Below are 23,146 nucleotides of genomic sequence, written 5' to 3' on the forward strand. Positions count from 1 at the left end.
TTTTCTTTCTCAAGATTACTGTGGCTATTTGGGGTATTTGTAATTCCATATAAATTTTTGGATTATTTGTTCTAGTTCTGTGAAATGCTCCATTGGTATTTTGTTAGGATTTGTATTATGATTGGTATTTTGATTGGTATTATTGTCATTTTAACAATGTTAATTCTTCCTATCCATGAGTCGGGTATATGCTTTCATTTATTTATATCTTCTTCAGTTTCTTATAATTTTTTTAGTACAGATCTTTAACCTCCTTGGTGAAATTTATTCCTAGGTATTTTATTTTATTTTTAAATGCAATTGGAAATGGGATTATTTTCTTAGTTTCCATTTTTGATAGTCTCTTATTAGTGTATAAGAATACAACCTATTTCTGGATATTTATTTTGTATCCTGCTACTTTACTAAATTCATTTATCAGTTCCAGTAGTTTTTTTGGTGGAATCTTTATGGCTCTTTATTAGTATACACAGTATCATGTCATCTGCAAATAATGACAGTTTTACTTCTTCCTTTCCAGTCTTAATGCGTTTTATTTCTTCTTCTTCTGTCTAATTGCTGTGTTTAGGACTTCCAGCACTATGTTGAATAGAGTGGTGAAAGCAGACATACTTGTCTTATTCCTGAATGAGGTGAAGGGTCACTTTTTATGGTAACATTCAAGTTCTTGTCAGAAGGTAGTTGACAATGACCTTCATGTTGTATTCCACTGTTAAAAATTATACCCCTATTATTTCACCTGTTTCAGAGAAATATATTAAAACCATAGCTCATCACCATAATTAAAGCATGTCAGTGGGTTGTACCTCTTTCCTGAAACCTTAGTTTCTGATCTCATGAGCACCTTATACCTAATTCTCAGAACTAAAGGCTTTCACCTAAAAGTCCTGCAGATGGAGGAGATAAGGTAGACAGCAAGGATCAGGGTGGAGTCTCTTTTATTTTTATTTTTGCATGTTCTTAAATAACTTTTGGTTTGGTCATATCCATAGGTTTTAATGTTGCAACAGAGATGATTTCTAACATAGTACATATTCCTTGGGAGCTTAGATAAAGAACACTCCTTTGATTATTGTCTTAAGGAATAACTGTGGTAGGAGTTTTTCACTTAAGTTCATGCTGAAAAAGACATGTGCAGGTCTTTTTATCAAAGCGAAGTGTCTTGTTCAGTTTTTTTATTTACCATGAAGCTGCAGGGAGCCTCTAGTACTGTCGCGTGATGCCTAAAATCAACTGGGGAAAAATAGGGACAATCAAAATAGCAGATCTGTGCTGAATCACATTTGGTGAGCAGCATTCAGATGTTAGCAAGCCCTGTGTCTGCCATTTCATTTAATCAGATTTATTTTATCAAAACCTCTAGACACAAATTATTTTTATGAAAAATAAAAATAGCCCAATGTGACCTTGGTATTCACCTGCACACTACATATCTTGGAGGGAAGGCAAGAACAGGCAAGTCTTGTTTGTTTGTTTGTTTGTTTTACTATTGTATCTGTTCGTACACTGCTTCCCTAATTACAGTCTTTCATAGGGGACCAGATGGCCATTAATTAAAGAAGCTCTCAAAATAAGAGACCTTAATGTACAAAACCTTCTTGTGTTCTATATCTAACAGATGCTCAGTCTAACTAGTCTCAGTTATAGTACCGAGGGCTATGGGATGTTTCCCTTTTGGGAGGAGATAAAGAACATAGAGATGGCCCCAAAAAGATGGTGCATCACATAAGTAAATACTTATTACCCAGTAGTGCATGAACTGGGGAACAGTCAGCATCCAGCTCTTCTGTAAGTCTTCCAATCTTATATAATAAAAGGCTAGATAGACTGAACGACAGAATGACCAGTCGCTATGATGCACACTGACCACCAGGGAGAAGATGATCAATGCAGGAGTTTCGCCCTGGTGGTCAGTGCACTTCTTTGGGGGAGCGCCACTCAGCCAGAAGCCAGGCTCATGGCTGGAGAGAGCAGTGGCGGTGGCGGGGGCCTCTCCCGCCTCTGCAGCATCGCTAAGGATGTCCGACTGATGGCTTAGTCCTGGCTTGTGGGGAGCGGGCCTAAGCTGTCAGTCGGATATCCCCTGAGGGCGTCAGGACTGACAAGAGGGTGCAGGCTGGGCTGAGGGACCCCCTCCCCCACTGAGTGTACTAATTTCGTGCACTGGGCCTCTAGTTTAATGATAACTGATATGTACACACGTGAGCCTAAGGCCCTTGGGATCTCAATTTTCTAACAAATTATCAAAGGAAACTTAATTTGTATTTAGTGTAACCACCATGCTAAGTGTTACTTTTTTAAAAAAAATCAGTCTCAGCTAATTCAGAACTACTCTATTAGCTAGAATCTTTGATGAACTAGAACAATCTGTTTCTAGACTCTGATAGATAATTCCGTTTTCATTAGATAGATAGCTAGTTAAGATCATACACTTAAAGAACAAACTGATAAATATGCATATCATGCATGGGAAAGTTCAATGGTATGAGTCAGTTGGAGTGTGGCCCTTTCTTGCCTGGTCCAGACATATTTTTGGGAGATCAACTAATATGAAATGAGAAGAAGGACAATGGGGAATTGCTGACATTATCAGTCTGTTTGTGTGCAGTTGGGAAATGCTGTGATATATACTCTGGTAACAGAAAAAGAATATAACTTGTCAAGAGACTTGGGTTTTAGGCCAAACTCTTTCATTAAGTGATCACAATACCCACAACTCAGTTTACTTATGCAAAATTATTATGGCTACCTTCACCTATATCACAGGTTTGTGAGAAGATCATAGTTTGGGCTCTTCAAACTAAGGCAAGGATTCAAGTGTAAGGAGTTTGAGAGTCAAAGAAAACACTGATAGAAGAATGGGGTAGTGAAACAAGGAATGGAAAAAAGCAGGGAATAAAGGGAACATTATTGGGGGGGCAACTGGGGAAAAAGGAGACATATGTAAAACTTTAGACAATAAATTAAAAAAGGAACATTTTCAAACTAGCTACCACAGAAAGTGATGGGACTTAAATCTTTAGGAGAAAGTCTGGGAGGCAGTGAATAATATGTGCTTCAGAATTAGCCCACCTGAAGGGTGAGATGACACTATGTCAGTTTTTGATTGAAGGCCATTAATACCTTGGTACATCCAACCTGCCTCTCAGGTTGGCAAAGAGGCTTTAACATCCGAAGAAAGTCCTCAGTCAAAGAATGCAGGCGCTGGCAGTAGTAAGTTGGGGTAGTAGGCTCCGAAGTTTTAAGAGTGAAGATGTATGATCCATAATAACATGTACATTTGCTACAAGTATATAAGTGATTGTATTTTGTAAAAATTAAAGTTCTTGATAATTATAAGAATTAGAATTATGGTTATCTACTAATATCCATGTAACTGCTGACAAAGAGGCATATTGCTGGAAAGAAATTTAAATAATTATAACATCTATTAATTACCTACTAGGTGTCAGATACCGTGATATATGTTTTAAATATGTTGGCTCATTTAATCCTCTTATGTGCTAAATATTGTTATAAAATAGAAGTTCTGACAGCTGACATACTCAAGTTGACAGAGCTAGTAAGTGGCAGACTTGAGATTTGAACCCTGGTAGTCAAACTATCCAGTTCACACTTTGAAAACCCCTATGTTCTACCAATATCCTTAAGGGTAATGGGCAGAGCAGCCTCTTTGGTGACCTTGAAGAACCTGTCTCTTTAATTTTTCATTTATAACCAAACACCTCAGCTGGTAAAGAGGATTTAAGATGGCTTGCCTAGGTTTTGTTTGCTGGTTTCTCAACCAGTGCCTTGAAATTAACAGAAATGTCTGCTCTATTTTTTATAGGTTATGTTGCATATAACTCTGTAGTGGAAAATAAATCAACATGTTTTATGAACATTGCTCCTCTATTGCTGAAAGATATTTTATAGCTTGACTCTCTCCTTCTGAATGGTCTTAGGCAAGCTGGTCAATTTGGAAAATATTTTTGTTTTACCTGTCACTGTATGGACAGTGAGGGTGATTGCTCAAATGCAAATCAAATAAATTAAGTTTAATTTGCATGTCTCAATCCACTCAGTAGAAACAGCATGGGGAAGCTAGAATGTTAAGGATTAGAAACTAATTCTTTGTGCACAGCCTATGATGAGGCTGACAGATGCTCACTGCAGATATGACATGTGCATATTTTGTCTGAAAATTGTATTTTGCAAGGACTTTGTTACAAGCCTTCTTACTGGTGCCCATGAAATGACAGTGTTGCAATCAAGTTTCCCGAGCGGTGTGACAACCATTAAATGCACAATCCGTGGGGAGGGAAGATAAATAGCACTGAACATTTGGAGGAAAAATAGAAGGTGCCACATTGAACCTGCCGACTCTGATGTTATTGATGGGCTATGCTTAGTTGCTCCAAGAGGCAAGAATGTTTTTTACTTAACTCTATTCCTACATCTGAGAATATATCTTCAATTGTCTCTTCTGTGCATGTACCTATCACTTTCAGAGACTGATCATACCAAACAAAATTCATCACTCCTTTTTATCTCTTCTTGGGCTTCTCTTAGTGCTGATGGCTTTCTGCTCCTTCTCCTTCACTTACCCTTCAAGGTCATGATCACTCCCTTTTCTTTTCCTCTCATGGATTGACCCTCTTCAGTCCCCCATACCTGGCTTCTTCTCTATCACTAATCCTAACCACAGAACTTCTCTCACCTAAGCATTCTTACTGCTAGAAACCAGTCTTCATATTCAGAGAGGTGAACAGTATTAAAAGCTGATCATCTTTTTCAAGCTCTCTGCCTTTAAGACCATACACTATATAACTTGGCTATATTTCTCCATCCTAATTTCTGCTCCATCCAGGCATTTCCTTATTCTAACATGCAATTCTACCAGATTCATTCTCTCTGCCTTTGTGAGCCATATTCCCTCCACCCGAACTATTTCTGCGTCTTGTATATGTTCATGTAAATTCTACCCATCCCTTAACTTCTTTTTTCTATGAAACCTTGCTGTCTACTATAATGCACTGTATTGTACTTGATAGTATCTACCATAACTCCTTAAAATAGGTACTTATGTATATATTATATCTATATTATAGAAATGCTTCATTTAGGAATCTCATCTCCTCACTGGATAATAAATCTCTTGAGAAAAGAACTGTGGCTTACGTTTCTCCTGAGTTCTCACAGTTCCTAGCAGAGTGCCAAGCCTAGGCAGTTTTACATTTCATCCTGGTGACAACCTGGACATTGTTTACTACAATGTACCAGTGTATCTGTGGTGCAACCATTGAACATATCCATATAACAGCGCTTAATTGCGTGTGAGTTCTTTGATTTGCTGTTTTGGGTTTTTATCATTTTACTTAAAAAAGAAGGAGCCTGCATCGATTAGACTGTCAAACCCCAGAGGGAAGGTAGGGGAGGGTGGGGGTAAGGGGGAAAGATCAACCAAAGGACTTGTATGCATGCATATAAGCCTAACTAATGGACACAGACAACAGGGGGGTGAGGGCAATTACAGGGGTTATGGTGGGATAAAGACACATATGTAATACCTTATCAATAAATAAATTAAAAAAAGAAGGAGCCTGGGTTTTTATCACTTAGCTTGGGAAAGAAGGAGCCCATCTGTGTACCACAATGCTCCAACCAACTGAGCTACACCAGCCAAGGTCCTTTGGAAATACCTTTTAGGAGGAAGAATGTTGCTATCTGCTATAGACTGAATATGTGTGACCTCCCAATATTCATATGTTTAAATCTAATGCCCAATGTGACAGTATTATGAAATGGGGCCTTTGGGAGGTCCTCAGGTCATGACAGTAAAGCCCTCATCAAAGGGATATTGCTCTTATAAAAGACACACCATAGAACCCCTTCTGCTACATGAGGACACAGTGAAAAGTTGGGCTTTGCTAGACAGTGAATCCATCAGAGCCTTAATCTTGGACTTTCCAGATACCAAAACTGTGAGAAATAAATGTTTATTGTTTATAATACACCTATCTATAGTATTTTGTTATAGTAGCCTTAATGAACTAAGACACTATATTTTTGGGACTCGAATGAAAACTTACCTCATTCTTATAGCAAGAAAAGCTATGAGGCTATGTGCTTTGAGTAATAACACATTGCTGTTTGATAGTTTCTCTGCTGAGAATAGGTAGAAAAATAGAGATAGGAAATTCAAAGGGAGAAACTGTCTTGCCTACTCATTTCTCATTCTAGAAGTTCTTCCTTGAAGTCTTAAAGAGAAACTGGGAACAAATAAAAGCTTTTTCCACCTGAGAAAAAGATCCCATGGCTTTTTTGTTGGTACAGCAAATAGAAATCTTGAGGCCAGGTATTAGTCAGGAAGAAATTTTATTTAAAAATAAATATTTAAGGTACAACGGATCATTCTAATTATAGTCTGAGAATGAGACCAAACTTTAGTTCAACTATAGGTGATTAAAGGATTATTTTGAAAGACAATAAATTATGTATATTTACATTTTTTCTTTAAATGATGTTATGTGGCTATCCTTTAAGCATGTGTGAACATATTAAAATATGATAGACTAACAATGTTTAATATTCTTTATAAAATATAAAGCCCTGGAAAGCCACATTTTTTTTGTTGTAGTCTAAGGTAAGTACACTTGGTTTAAAATAAATCATTCAAACCACTTACCCAAGGAACTTACTGCCACCTGTTGTTCTTGTATCTGAATTACATGAAAAGTGCCTGATGGGTATTTGAGTCTCTTGTGGATTGAACTACATAACTTAATATATAAAGTGCCCTGGCAGGTGTGGCTCAGTTGGTTGGGCATCTTCCCATACACCAAAACGTTGCCAGTTCTATTCCTGGTCAGGTCACATGCCTGGGTTGGGGCCAAGATCTCCTATAGGGGGTGTGCAGGAGGCAGCAGATCTATGATCTATGTGCTCTCACATCAATGTTTCTCTCACTCCCTCTCTCTTCTTCTCTCTCTAAAATTCAATTTAAAAAAATCTTTAAATACATGAAGTGATGTTTGCCATTTGTACTGACGTCTTTAAAGCTATGGGTCAAAACCTTATGAGACATTTGGATATGCCATTCTTAAATGAGATGCAATATTTAGAAGATACAATTTTGGTAAGAGGAAGACAGCTTGGATTTTATTCCAATTTGAGAAAGTCACTTAAATTTCTGAACCTCAGTTTACTCATCTATAAAATGAAATGATGATAATGGTTGCCCTTCCATACAGATGTGTTGTGAGAATCCAACTGGAGACTATTGTGTGAAGCAGTTTTGTACATAGCATATGCCTACTCAGGCTTCCCAATATACAGTGCTGAATAGCAGAGGAAACAAAATATGGTCATGCACTCAATGAATATTAAAAGGCTTACCTGCCTTCTTTTAATACTAGGTTAAGTCTCCTTTTGTTTGCCTTGGGTTATTCCTATATCTTTGGAGATTTTATGTGGTTAGCTACCCCTAAGGCCCTCAGCATGATATAAGGTTTTCCAGAATCTTCCCTAGCCAAAAAACACCAATTCCTAATGCTCATGATTATACAAACTCCACAATTCCTTTATCTATGTTTTCTACAGGAAGGTGAAATAGGTATCTACCTTTCTGGGCCATAGTTAATTAAAGGAGTTACAAGCCTTGCCTCATCCCTGCCAGTCTCTCATTATGCAACCTCTGATAAGTCATTTAACCTTTTTTATGCCAGTATTTCCTCATATGTAAAATGAAAATAATAATATTTACTTTTTACCTACTTAACAAGTGTGGTAGGCTGATAATAGTGCCCCCCCCCAAAAAAATCCATGTCTTAAACTGAAACTTATGAATGTTACCTTAGATAAAAAGAAGAACCTTTGCAAATGTGATTAAGAAGCTTAAAAAGGGGAAATTATCCTGTTTTTTTTTTGTAGACTCTAATACAACCACATGTATCCTTATAAGACAGAGATTTGATAACACACTGAGAGGAAGAAGTAAAGTGACCACAGAGGCAGAGATTGGAGTGATGTGATCACAAGTCAAGGAGTTCTGGCAGTCTCCAGAAGCTGGGAGAGTCAAGGAACACAAAATTCTCCCCTAGATGTTCTGGAGGTAGTGTGGTTCTGATAACATTTTGATTTTGGCCTAGTCACGGTAATTTCAGCTTCTGGTCTCCCACATTTTAAAAGGATAGATTTCTGTTGCTTTAAACCACCAATTATGTGATAATTTGTCATAGTAGTCACAGAAAATTAATACAGGTGGTATAAATTTGAAAAGCTTCTGGTGCATAGAAAATAACCAATGAATATTAAACTGAACTCAAATAAAATTACTTATTAAAGGTATGAAGTGACATTCATTTGTAAGGAGTAGTCATATTTAGGCTCCTTATTGCTTGTTGTCAGGAATTCATGTTTAGTTAATTAAAATGATGTTGGGCTATTTAAAGTCAGTGGAGGTAGAGGTTTTCAAGATGGTGGTGGAGTAGGTGGATCTTTCTAGCACCTTCTTCCTTAACCAAACTGGAAATAAAACTAAATTTTGGAACAATCACCCTGAATTACCAACTGAAGTTTACCTGAGGAGGAGACTTTTAACCATGGACTGACAGAGGAGGTCCCCTGGAGACTGGTAGGAAGGATAGAGATGCTAAGGGCCTTGCCAAGGTTATGGAGGGTTCCCCCTGAGAGGTGTGAAGCTTAGACCCCAGACCAGGATCCCCAGCCTAGAATACCAGGGCCAGAAACAGGTGGCCACATAGCATTCAGCTGTGAAAAGTGGCAGAATTTCTGCCTGCCAAGCAGAGGCAGAGCCTGCTGGAGAGAAAGCCACTTTTTAAAAGGGGTAATGTGCAAGATTTTAGTGTGCAGCCACTCAGAGTGGAGGACTGGAGTTACCTGACGAGAGTCTGAAGTGGGTGGCTTTGGAGGAGCAGCCAGCAGGATCACTGTGCTGGGTCATATTTTGGTACTGGCAATCATTTTTCTTGAGAGGAGCAAGCCCCTCTGAGCAGCATCAGCCTGGGGAAAACAACTACCCCACCCTCAGGAATCCCACTCTCCCAACCCTCTGGAATTCCACTTTTCCCATCCTGCATCTTAAGCTCTGAAGAGGAGACAGCAGCACAGGCCAGGGTATACAAGGCTGGGCAGAATCAGATGGTGTCATAGACTGGCTTTGAAATGGGGCCATTATTTTCATTTTCCAGGGAATCTGACTGGTGCTTTCCTCTCATAGGACAGCCAATAGAGACACCCTCCTGGCTTCCAGAAGACCCAACCTCTGGGCTCTGGAGGCCCCACCAGTTGGACTACTAGTGGCTCTGTCCTGCTGAGCTTCAGACAGGTTGCTGTGGGCCAGGTAAAGTCAGCAACTGACAGCAGCTTGCACCAGAGAACTACCTGGGAGGCCCAGGATCCGGACACCAAGTGGCCAACTTCAGATAACATTGATGGGCTTCGCACCACATCAGAGTTTCACCCAATTAGACATGCAAACTGCACACCCAAAGGAGGATTCTGGCAGGTACCATTCCCTGCTGCCAACAACTCTGCCTTATGGAGCAGCCCCTGCACAGTGCCTCATACACTGTGACCAAGGTTAATTTTATAGACACCCAGCTGGAAACATTAACTATAGCCACGAAAATGCCAACAGCATTAAAGACTCAACTACAACAAGAGGTTTCATATAACCCACAAAAACCCCAAAAAACATTCCTAGAAAACCAAGCTCAGGTGATCTCAAAGATTGTGCCACTGAACCCAAAAAGACACCTATCATAAAGCCATCATAACAAGTTTGGGAGTCATAACAGATCTACTTAATACACAGAGACAAAATAAGGGGACAAAGAAATATGCCCCAATTAAAATAACAAGATAAATCCCAAGGAAATGAATTAAATGAAATGAAAGCAACCAAAATACCAGATGCAGAGTTTCAAACAATGGTTATAATGTGCTGAAGGATCTTGGGGGAAGAATGGATGATCTCAGTGAGAACTTAAGGAGATACTAAGCATTAAAAAATATATAGAAACCATAAAAAGAACCAGTCAGAAATGAATAATACACTAGAAGGAATCAACAGTAGGTAAGATAAAGCAGAGGACCAAATCAGTGATTTAAATGACAAGATAACAGTAAGCACCCAAGCAAAGCATCAGCAAGAAAAAGAATTTTTAAAAAATGAGGAAAGTCTAAGGGTCCTCTAGCACAACATCAAGCATAACAATATCAACATTACAAGGGTCCCAGAAGAAGAAGAGAGAGAGCTAGAAATAGAGAACCTGTTTGAAGAAATAATGACAGAAAATGTCCCTAACCTGGTGAAGGATGCACAGAGAGTCCTAATCACAATGAACTCAAAGAGACTGACACCAAGACCCATCATAATTAAAATGGCAAAGGTTAAAGACAAAGAGGGAATCTTAAAAGCAGCAACAGTGAGAGAGAGAGAGAGAGAGAGAGAGAGAGAGAGAGTTATTTACCTACATGGGAGCTCCCATAAGGCTTTCAGCTGATTTCTCAACAAAAACACTACAGGCCAGAAGGGAATGGCATGAAGTATTCAAAATTATGAAAAACAAGGATCTGAAACCAAGACTACCCTATCTAACAAGGCTATCATTTAAAAATTAAGGTGAAATAAAGAACTTCAAGGACTAAAGGCTAAAAGAGTTCATTACAATCAAACCAGCACTGTAAGAAATGTTGAAGAGATTGTAAGTAGAAGAAGAAATATATAGAGAGCAACATAGTTATAAATAATAAAAATGGCTATAAATATGTACTTACCAATAATAACTTTAAATATAAATGGACTAAATGCTCCTCTGAAGACATACAGCAGCTTAATGGATAAGAAAGCATGGCCCATATATATGCTGTCTACAAAATACCTACCTCAGAACAAAAGAATTATGCAGGCTGAAAGTGAAGGGATGGAAAAAATATTTCATGCAAATGGAAATAAAGTAAAAGCTGGGGTAGCAATAGTTATATCTGACATAATAGAAATTTTCAAAAAGAGCCATAACAAAAAACAACGAAGGGCACTACATAATAATAAAGGGGTTGCTCCAACAAGCCTGGTAAACATAAATGAACCCAGTATAGGAATACCTAAAGGAAACTTTAAAGGAGAGATAAACAGCAATTCAGTTATAGTAGGAAACTTTAACACCCCACTGACATTTCTGGATGGAACTTAGAGACAAAAAATCAGCAAGAAAACAGCATCCTTAAATGGCACACTAGATACATAACTTTAATTGATATTTACAGAACATTTCACCCCAAAGCAGCAGAATATACATTCTTCTCAAGAGCACATGGAACATTCTCAAAGGTAGATCACATGTTAGGACACAAAATAAGTCTTAACAAATTCAAGAAGATTGAAATCTTATCAAGCATCTTCTTGGATCACAATGGCATGAAAGTAGAAATCAACTACAATAAAAAAGCTCAAAATAATTCAAACACATGGAGGCTAAATAGCATGTTATTAAACAACTAGAGGCCCAGTGCATGAAATTTGTATACTTGGGTGGGGGGGTGGATCTGTCAGCCCAGCCTGCACCCTCTCACAGTCCGAGAGCCCTTGGAGGATGTCCGACAGTTGGACATCCTTAGCATTGTTGCGGAGGTGGGAGAGGCTCCCATAACCGCCACTGTGCTTGCCAGCCATGTGCCTGGCTTCTGGCTGAACGGCGCTCCCCCTGTGAGAGCGCACTGACCACCAGGGGGCAGCTCCTGCATTGAGTGTCTGCCCTCTGGTGGTCAGTACACATCATAGTGACTAGTCGTTCTGCTGTTGGGCCGAAACCATCCCCAAAGTGTCCCAGATTGCAAGAGGGCGCAAACCAGGCCAATGGAACCCACCAGTGCATGAACAGAGCTGGGGAGGGACGTGGGAGGTTGGCCAGCCATGGAGGGACTACAGGAGGCTCCAGGGCATGTCTGGCCCATCTTGCATATCCTGTGTTCATTGATTGGAAGAATCTGTCCAGATTGGCCAGACCCCAGCAGCAAGCTAACCTACTGGTTGTCAGTACATATCCCAGCGACTGGTCCATCAGTCAACTGTCTTCCCCCTGGTGGTCATTGCACATCATAGCGAGCAGTTGAGTGGCCTTAGCATATCATTAGCATATTATGCTTTGATTGGTTGAAAGGCCAATGGTCGACTGGACCGTTAGCATATTAGGCTTTTATTATATAGGATGAATGGGTTACCAATGAGGTCAAGGAAAAAAAATTACCTGGAAGCAAATGAAAATAAACATATGACAACCCTAAATCTATGGGACATGGTGAAAGCAGCCCTGAGAGGGAAGTTAATAGCATTACAGACCTATCTCAAGAAACAAGAAAAATTTCAAATAAACAATCTAACTCTACAACTAAAAGAACTAGAAAAAGGAAAATAAGTAAAGCCCAGAGTAAATAGAAGGAAGGAAATAATAAAGATCAGAGTGGAAATACATGATATAGACTAAAAAAACACCAAAACAATTAAAAAGATCAATGAAACCAAGAGCTGTTTTTTTTTGAAAAAAATACACAAGATTGATGTTCCTTTAACTAGACTCATCAATAAACAAAAATACAGGACCCAAATAAATAAAATCAGAAATGAAGGAGGCAAAATAACAACTGACAGCACAGAAAAACAAAGGATTGTAAGAAAATACTATGAACAACTACATGCCAAAAAAAATTGGACAACCTGGGTGAAATGGAAAAATTCCTAGACACATACAATCTTCCAAAACTCAATCAGGAAGAATCATAAAACCTTAAAAGACAAGTAACAACTAATTAAATTGAAGCAGTAATAATAATAAAAAAAACAAAAACAAAAACTCATAGCAAACCGAAATCTTGGACCGGTTTGGCTTCAGAGGTAAATTTTACCAAACATTCAAGTAAGAACTAACACCTATTCTCCTCTGACTATTCCTAAAATTCAAGAGAGGAAGACTCCCAAGCTCTATTCATGAAGATAGTATTATCCTAATTCTAAAACTAGATAAAGATACTACAAAGAAAGAAAATAATAGGACAATATTCCTGATAATAAATGATAAAATCCTCAACAAAACATTAGCATCTCAGATTCCGCAATATCTTAAAAAGATCATACACCATTTTTGAGTGATTTATTCCAGGGATGCAAGATTGTTACAATATTTGCAAATCAATAAATGTTATGCATCACATAAACAAACTGAAGGATAACAATCACATGATCATATCAATAGACACAAAAATGCATTTGATAAAATCCAGCATCCATTTATTATAAAAACTCCCAGCAAAGTGGAAATAGAGGGATTATATCTCAACATAATAATGGCCATCTATGAGAAACCTATAGCCAACATCATACTCAATGGACAAAACCTAAAAGTGTTTTCTTTAAGATCAGGAACAAGACAGGGATGTCCACTTTCACCACTCTTATTCAACATAGTACTGGAAGTCCTAGCCATAGCGATCAGACAAGAAATAAAAAAGCATCCAAATTGGAAAGGAGGAAATAAAACTGTGATACACAGATGACATGATATTATATATTTAGAAAACCCTAAATACTCCATCAAAAAACTTCTAGATTGAATCAATGAAGTGGGCAAAATAGCAGGATACAAAATTAATATCCAGAAATCAGTGGCATTTTTATGAACTCTCAGGAAGAGAAACTAAGAAAAAATTCCCATTTACCATTGCAAAAATGAATAAATACAGAGAAGCATTGATCAGACTGTCAAATCTCAGAGGGAGGGTAGGAGAGGGTAAGGGTAAGGGAGAAAGATCAACCAATGGGGAGGGACGTGGGAGGTTGGCCAGCCAGGGAGGGACTACAGGAGGCTCCAGGGCATGTCTGGCCCATCTTGCATATCCTGTGTTCATTGATTGGAAGAATCTGTCCAGATTGGCCAGACCCCAGCAGCAAGCTAACCTACTGGTTGTCAGTACATATCCCAGCGACTGGTCCATCAGTCAACTGTCTTCCCCCTGGTGGTCATTGCACATCATAGCGAGCAGTTGAGTGGCCTTAGCATATGTACTGGTTGTCAGTACATATCCCAGCGACTGGTCCATCAGTCAACTGTCTTCCCCCTGGTGGTCATTGCACATCATAGCGAGCAGTTGAGTGGCCTTAGCATATGTACTGGTTGTCAGTACATATCCCAGCGACTGGTCCATCAGTCAACTGTCTTCCCCCTGGTGGTCAGGGGGGGGGGGGCAATGAGGCAATAAGGACACATATGTAATACCTTAATCAATAAGAAAAAAACATAAATAAAAAGAGTAAAAAATGAATAAATAAGGTACCTAGAAATAAACAACCAAGGGCATGAAAGACCTGTACTTGGAAAAGTATAGGACATTGAAAGAAGAAATAGAGGAAGATACAAATAAGTGGAAGCACATCCTGTGTTCATTGATTGGAAGAATTAACATCATTAAAATGTTAATACTACCCAAAGCTATCTATGGATTCAACAAAATTTCTATTGAAATACCAATGGCATATTTGAGAGATCTAAAACAAATGTTCCAAAAATGTATATGGGACCACAAAAGACCCGAATAGCCTCAACAATCTTGAGAAAGAAGAACTAAGTTGGAAGGATCACAATTCTGGATACCAAACTATACTACAAGGCCATTGTAATAAAAACAGCCTGGTACTGTCACAAGAACAGGCCTATAGATCAATGGAACAGAACAGAGAGCACAGAAATACAGAAATTAACCTACACCTTTATGGTCAATTAATATTTGACAAAGGAGGCAAGAAAATACAATAGGGTAAAAACAGTCTCTTCAATAAATGGTGTTGGGAAAATTGTACAGATACATGCAAAAAAAATACAACGAGCACCTACTTCCACAATACACAAGAATAAACTCAAAATAAATAAAGAATTAAATGTAAATCACAAAACCATACAAATCCTATGAGAAAACATAGACATTAAAACCTCAGACAGCTTGTAAAGCAATATTTTTGCCAATATCTCTCCTAGGGCAAAGGAAACAAAGGAAAAAAATAAACTAATGGGACTATATCAAACTAAAAAGCTTCTGACAGAAAAATAATTAATCAACAAAACAGAAAGGGTAACAGCTATATGGGAGAATGTATTAGCCAATTATACATCTGATAATGGGTTGATTTTTAAAATATATAAAGTTATTCAACTCAACACCAGGAAGACAAACAATCAAATTAAAATATGGATGAAGGACATGAATAGAAACTTCTCCAAAGCAGACATATAGCCAATAGGCATATAAAAAATACTCAACCTCATTAATCATCAGGGAGATACAAATTAAAACTACAATAAGGTATCCCCTCACATCTGCCAGAATGGCTACCATCAATAAATCAACAAACAAGTGCTGGCAAGGATGTGGAGAAAAGGAAAACCTCATGCACTGGTGGTAGGAATGCAGACTCGTGCAACCACTGGGGAAACACTATGGAATTCCCTCAAAAAATTAAAAATTGAACCGCTGTTTGATCCAGTGATTGCACTTCTGAGAATATATCCTAAGAATCCCAAAACACCAATCAGAAAGTATATAGGCACCCTATGTTCACAGCAGCATTATTAATAGTCAAGATCTGAAAAGAGCCCAAGTGTCCATCAGTAGATGAATAGATAAAAAAGCTGTGGTACATTTATATAATGAAATACTATGCAGCTATATAAAAGAAGGAACTCTTACCTTTTGCAACAGCATGGATGGACCTGCTTATTATTATGCTAAGTGAAATAAGCCATTTAGAGAAAGACAAATACCATATGATCTCACTTATGTTGAGTCTAATGAACAAAATAAACTGACCAACAAAATAGGACCAGAGGCATGGATACATGGGACAGACTGACATCTCTCAGAGGGGAGGGGTGTGGAAGGACTGAAAGAGATTAGCCAAAGGACATGTATGCATATATGCACAGCCCATGGACATAGACAACAATGTGCTGATGGCCGAGCTGGTCCAGGGGCTGGTGGAGGGTGACAAAGAGGGTGGCAATGGGAAGCATCTGCAATAGTGTAAACAATAAAAAAATAAAGTCAGTGAAAGCAGTTAAAGAACTATTATAGGTTGTAAGAAGTTTAATATTCAAATTGTAATGTGAATTTTGGAGTTCTATACTCTGTTTTCAGACTGATTTGATCCATCACACTTGGAAACTATAGTCTGTGATGTTCCCCCAAGAGTTAATGTCCAGGATCTCTAAACTGCTCCTACTTCTAGGGCAGTGGTTCTCAATTAGACATAATTTTGACGCACTTCGCAGAGAAAATTAGTGATATCTCATTGGTTATCACAATATTTTTTGGTGGTGGTGGGCTACTGATATCAGTGGAGGCCAGGGATGCTGCTAAACATCTTACAATGTACAGAACAGCTCCACAACAAAGAAATATATGGCATAAAACATCAAGAGTGCCAAAGTTGCAAAACCTTGGTTTGGGGCAGAAAAAGCAAACAAAACAAAACAAAAACTAGTAGCAGCCTAACTCTTTCCCTCTGTTTTTACATTTATTTCTTCTCAATTAGGAAAAAGATAAAAATGTTTGTTCAAGGCTTTGGAATTTGGTGGGATAGTGAGCTCATCAGATACCTTTTCTGGATCTTTTCATTGGCTTACAGGCAGTAGAAGGAAAAGTTCTGGATCTCTTTCCAAAGTTCTTAGGGCAATGAGCTATTCTCCTGGGAAGAGGGACTGAGCCATAGCTAGTGTTTTCCTCCATAACACAGGACTTGAGTCTGTAGCTTAATTCCCTGGCTCCTGTAGGTTGTCATGTTGTCACAGTCACCAGGGTCCCCAATATATTATTTAGAATCAGAATGTTTGTTTACATGCCTAGACAAAATGGATCTGGCATTTCTGTTGTACTACAGTAAAAGATTAGAGCTTACATAAGTCAGATAAATGCAAAGTCAAGGTGACTCTATATTATGTATCACATTAACATAGAACTGCAAATCCTTTGGGCACAGTTCAGGAATCGAAGGAAGTTGTAGCTCCACTGTCTGCAAAAGGGAAAAAGGATGCATGCAATTTGGAGAAATAACATGGGTAATGGTAACTGCGTAGAATATTGGTGTCTTTCCAATCTGGAATCTATATCTGCTATGGAGCAGTCTGTAAAGAAGATTTGGCAGCACCAAGTTCAATGAACCAACTGTGTCCACTTCTTTCTTTCCACTATTTTCTCCTCTATCCTGACCAGAATGTACTTAAAGTGTCATTGCTCCATATTTACTGCTCCTCAATATTTCAAAAACAGTGCAAGCTAGAATTTGCCTTGGCCATCCAACTCACTTTCAGGAATTACTCCACTAAACAATCAGCTTTGTGAGGAGAGGGACCTTAGTCTTACTTCTTTATTGAATCTTCAGTACCTAGCACCGTGTCTGGTACATAGTAGGTACTAGAGGCTAAGACCAGCAGGTCATAATAAATGCGAAAAGTCCTCAAAAGGCTAATGGACTTTGATATTCAGCAGGGCTGAAAATCTGGATATTATTACCTGCTGCTGGCTGAACAGCTGAAGGCAATTCCCCTAAGCTGATAATCTTTTACTGTTTACCAAACTTTACCTTTGATATGTGTGTTTGCTTTGCTAAAGGGCAAAATGTGTAAATAAAAAGCCATGGGTCCAGAGATCCTGAAAGGGTGAGATCTCCGCCTGGCTTCCCCAATGCCTTCCAAATTTATATTTCTTGTCTAGTATACCCATTTATGTCGCAGCCCCTTCTCCAGATTCCTGAACCCTTGCTGCGAAAGACTGCGGCAAGTAGGTGCTCAAAAATGTTTGTTGGACAAACGATGAATAAACTGTTCCTTTTTCCTTTTGTTGTTGCAAATGAGACCCATATTGTCTGAATTGTATCTTTGGTGGTGCTATTGTTCAGATGACCTACCTCCATCTACACATATCTATTGCATATCCCCTTGAAAGTGGTTTTCAAACTTAGTCATACATAACAGTTGTGTGGAGGGCTTCTTAAGACACAGATTGCTGACCTCACCCACAGAGTTTCTGATTTAGTCAGTCTTGATGGAGCTTTAGAATTCCACTTTCTAGTAAGTTCCCGAGTGATGCTAGTGTACTCTAAATTCCCCAGAGGGAACATTGAAAACCACTGTCCTAGGTGTATGCTATGGTTATGTGTAGTTGACATGATGTGGTCACAACTGAGAACACAGTGCTATTGATTAGCTCTTTTGGTGGAGAGGAAACAATATGAAGTAAAAATAAATGTTCAACCTTACAAATAATTTTTAAAATGCTAATTTAAAAATTGAGTCCCCTGCCTAAAAGATTGGTAAAGAAAAATGAGACTGTCCCATATTGGCAAGAGATTGGGTATTTCACTCTTTACTTGGGGGAGTCCATTTTGGTGCAGCCTTTCCCACACTGGCTATTTCTTTCTTATCCTTCAGCTTAATTGCCCCTTCTTTAGAGAAGCCTTCCATGCTTGCTTAATCCAAATAAAAATTGTTCTTATCCTTCACAGTGTTTGATATTTTATAAATATCTCTATATATTTATTAATATGTTTACTGGTTTATTACCTGCTATCTCTACTAGATTATCACTGCTGGAGGGTTGGTACCATGGCTATTTTGTTAATTGCTCTTTCTCTAGCACCTAGTACTATGTATATCACCTAGTAAGATCTCAATTTGTCAGTTAATATCTATTGCTTAGTACTATTTGTAGTTGAGATGTTTTAAATAATTTAAATGGCCAGCATAGGTGTTTTTTAAAAATTTGGTAGATTCAGTCAGTAAACTGTTTTGCATCACTAAATATATTGTTGTAGAAATACATCTACTTACAGTATTGAGGCCAAGAAATATAGGGAATGATAAAAAAAGGTTCCAAAACAGCAATCTCACAAAATTTGGGGGGAAATAATTTTTCTCATTGACTCTAAAATGCCATGATCTTAAGACACATCATCTATATGGTAATCCTAACCATATTTGTGAGGGTGGCACTTCCACATCAATTGTGAACATCCATTGGAACACATAGTCCAAAACAAAATAGCCATGGTACCAACCCTCCAGCAGAAACATGAGTATAAGAAAGAAAATGCATGATATAATCTAATATGTATAGAAAATGTCTGGAATATTATACACTATGGTGTAAATAATAGAGTCATGCTCTGCTTAATGACGGTTTATATGTTCTGAGAAATACCTTGGGCAATTTCATCTTTGTGTGAGCATCATAGAGTGCACTTACACAAACCTAGATAGTTTAGCCTACTACTGTAATTATATATGCTATACTTTTATAGGATTGGTGGCACAGGTTTATTTACATGAGCATCACTACAACTGTAATTGAGTAATTGTAGTGTAAGCCCTAACAGTTGACTTTTGTTTTTGTAATGAAAGTGTTTTGATTGCCAAGACATCCACTTCAAAGACGACAATCTCAAATAAACACATTACCACTCAACTAGATAAAGAGCCAGGCTGCTTCCCCCATGAAATCCTAGGCTCCCATCCTTGACCACCATAAAAATAGAACTCAGGTCTGTGTGCTCCCTCAGCTCATTTTATTCTATCTCTTTCTCTTTCTCTTAGCCCCTGGTATACCTTGTACACTCCAAAGCCTGTAAGTAATAAACTTATTTTGTTCAAAGTTTCCTAATGGCTATTGCTGAAAGGCATCTTGTAATTGTAATAAGAACAACAAGGGTTGGTTCAACTGTAACATTGGTTTAGAAAGGGGAGGTGTCCCTGGGAAGCTCACGTGGGCCTAGTTGAGTGCCCCCAGTCATTTCTAGCTTGTAGCATTACTATCAGTAAACGGAGACTGGCACAAAACAGTAAGGCATTGTGCTACAACATTAGGAAGGCTACCATGTCACTGAGTGATAAGAATGTTTCAGTTCCATTATAATCTTAAGAGATCACCATTGTTATGTAGTGATCCATTATTGACTAAACTTCATTATGTGGCATATGACTGTGGTTGTTTTTTTTTCTGGACAGGTATTTTGGGGTGTTTATTTAGTGGTATTTTGATTTTTTCTTCTTTTTGCTTATTTGCATTTTCTGACCTTTCCATAATGAGCATGATTAACTTCTGCAATAAATCTTTAAGATATTCTGTTTATCTCTCCATCCTTGGAGATTAATCAGACACAAGAGGATACCTTCACCCCTGCCTCATGTCCTGGAAGTGAAATGCTTAGCAGCAAGTGTCCAATGAGTTTGAGTCATTACAAAGCTGAGAGAATCTTATCTTTCTGCCTCCAGACTTGATATATTAAAAGAAGCACTGGATTTGAAATGTATAGACCTGCTTTTGAGTCCTTGAAAAATATATATAGCCTCGCTATTTTTCATCTGTGAAATGGAGAGAAAGCATACCTATCTCAATTGTTTAGAAATGGCATCATGCATGTGAAAGCTCTCTGAAGCTGTAAACTGCTCTTTAAATGTGAATTATTACTATTTGTGCACATACAGCAGCTGCATTTCATCTTGCCCAATAATGCCAAGTACCAAGGGACTGCCTGTTCTTAATGATATTCTTGTGTACCTTTTTCTAATTTGGGTAAGAAATTATGCCTTTTTATGCTTCCCCTCCCCCCAAAAAGAATCTATCTGAAGCACCACACTGCAGGGGGTCACCAGGGCAGGGACTGAGAGAGAGCATGTTATGGGCTAAAATATATTTTTAATTTTAAATATAACATTTTGGGCCTGAGTATGAATATACAGAGAAGTTATTTGGACATAGAACTTGGCTTGAGATGCTGTGGGAATGGTGGTGGGAGACTTCCATAGTCAAATAAGTTTCACAAAACCAAAAAAAAAAAAAAAAAGGAAAACACTATATACCTTACTACTATAATACTCCGAGAGATGCTCAACATACATTAGAACATTAAAGGCTATGACAAGTCCTACAGTAAAGGTGCCTGTTTGCCTTTGTTTATCCAAGAATTTTCCAGACAGATTTGATTTTCTGCTTGTAACACTTGTTTACAATCTGTATGAACACATACAGGGCAATAATGCCTTGGGTGATTATCCAGAGACTATTGGTCTCCCACATGGTATGATGTAAAAGACAAAGTAATAATCAATGCCCTGGTTTCTGCTTTTATGGATGGCAATATTAGTTTGATGAAAGCAGAAATATGTGTGTGACTTGAGGCAAAGGAAAATGAAGGATTCGTGTGTATGTGCGTGTGTGTGCGTGTGTGTGTGTGTGTTTCTTGCTGAAAAAAAATCTTATCTTTGGAATTGGAAGATGCACTAATAAGAACATCTAGTTAAGATATGGAAAAAACAAAACTCAGAAAAAAGTCACTTGTTTGAGACCACAGGTCTCCCACCTACCACCTACCAGTTTAGTTTTGTTTCTGCTATAAATTTTATTTCCTAACCTTCCCCGGTGGAGGAGAAAGGGTTAAGGAAAGAGTAGAAGAAACATTTTTGCCATGTCTAACAGTACTTTGTGGGGTAAAAAAGATTCTGTCACTTTTTATTTTATTTTAGTCTCAGAAAGCCCCTGTCAAAAAACAGAACAGGGGTTAGTATGTAAAAATTCCTAAGTGGATCAAAAATCAAAGTAGGTTAACTGATATGCTTAATGTTCCATGGTTAGTTACAGTACTAGGACTAGAACCCAAGTATGTTGATTACTCTATTTGCCAACACCAACACACACACACACACACACACACACACACACACACACACACACAATATTCCTCTTCTGTGCCTTAAGAGGCCAACTCCAACAGAACATATAGGTTAGATCTTTTGCTGCCTGGTTTCTAGTTGGGATCAGCCAATGGGAGTTTTCAGCAGAATATTGAAGGGTGGGAGGAGATAGAGCTCAGGATATTTCTTCTCTGCTGCTTCCCCTCTGCATTGGTGCTATTTCCTTGGTGCCATGACTCTAGCTTCTGCCAGGAAGCTCCCCCTACAAGGTTCTACTTATCATTATTTTCTTCTTTTATTCCTTCACCTCTATGGTTAATAATGGAATCCTGGTGTTGCAAGTCTCTGGGTGCTTCATTATCCCATTGTCCATTCTCTTTATTAGAATCTTTTGAGTATGGGGGGAGGGAATCTGTTTCCCCTTCAGACCCTAATGAATACAGTGTGTCTTGTCAACTCAACATATGCTGCTTTTCCCCTCCACTGTAGATACCTTAGTAATGCGGACTGGGGCTTAGAGGTGTTTACCAAAGCAATCTTCATCTGCTCCAAAGTTCATAGAAGTTCAGACACAGAAACTGAACACTTGTGAAAAAACATGTCTTTGCATTGCTACATCTGATCATGGAGCCACATTTGTCAGAATACCCTTTCTTTTTAAATTGTGGCAAAATTCACTTAACAAAAATTTTACCACATTAACCATTTTTAGGTGTATACTTCAGTAGTGTTAAGTACATTCATGATGTTGTGCAACCAATCTCCAGAACTATTTTCATCTTGCAAAACTGAAATTCTACACCCATTAAATAACAACTCCCCATTTTCCCTTCCCCCAGTTCCTAGAAACCACCATTCTACTTTCTGTCTCCAGGAATTTGACTACTCTAGGTATCTTATATAAGTGGAATCACTTATATAAGTGTGCTTTTGTATTTGGATTATTTTACTTAATATAATGCCTTTAAGGTTCTGCTATGTTGTAGCATGTGTCAGAATTTCCTCCCATTTAAGGTTGAATAATATTCCATTGTATGCACATACCACATTTTGTTTACCTATTCATCTGTCAATGGACATTTCGGTTGTTCCCAACTATTGGCTGTTAGGAATAATGCTGCTATGAATATGAATAAACAAATATCTCTTCAATGCCCTGCTTTCAATTCTTTTGGGTGTTTTATTAGGATTTCTGTAATAATTAGTGATGTTAAACATCATTTCATGTGCTTGTTGGCTATTTGTACATCTTTGCAGAAATCCTATCTAATAATAGAGAAACATGGAAATTAGCCGTACCTACACTACCCTTCCCATTGGCTAATCAGGGCGATATGCAAATTAACTGCCAACCAAGATGGCGGCCGGCAGCCAGGCAGCTTGAAGCTAACAGGAGGCTTGCTTGCTTCAGT

The 23,146-nt window shown here is 38.2% G+C and overlaps 1 protein-coding gene across 2 annotated transcripts in view; it reads right to left on the reverse strand.

The window, feature by feature from the left end:
- The window catches only part of TRPC5 (transient receptor potential cation channel, subfamily C, member 5), a 320,022-nt gene that overhangs the window by 252,682 nt on the left and 44,194 nt on the right, over positions 1–23,146 (reverse strand). The window lies entirely within an intron of this gene.

The sequence above is a fragment of the Myotis brandtii genome, unplaced genomic scaffold (genome assembly GCF_000412655.1).
Source record: "Myotis brandtii unplaced genomic scaffold, ASM41265v1 scaffold973, whole genome shotgun sequence".
NCBI lineage: Eukaryota > Metazoa > Chordata > Mammalia > Chiroptera > Vespertilionidae > Myotis > Myotis brandtii.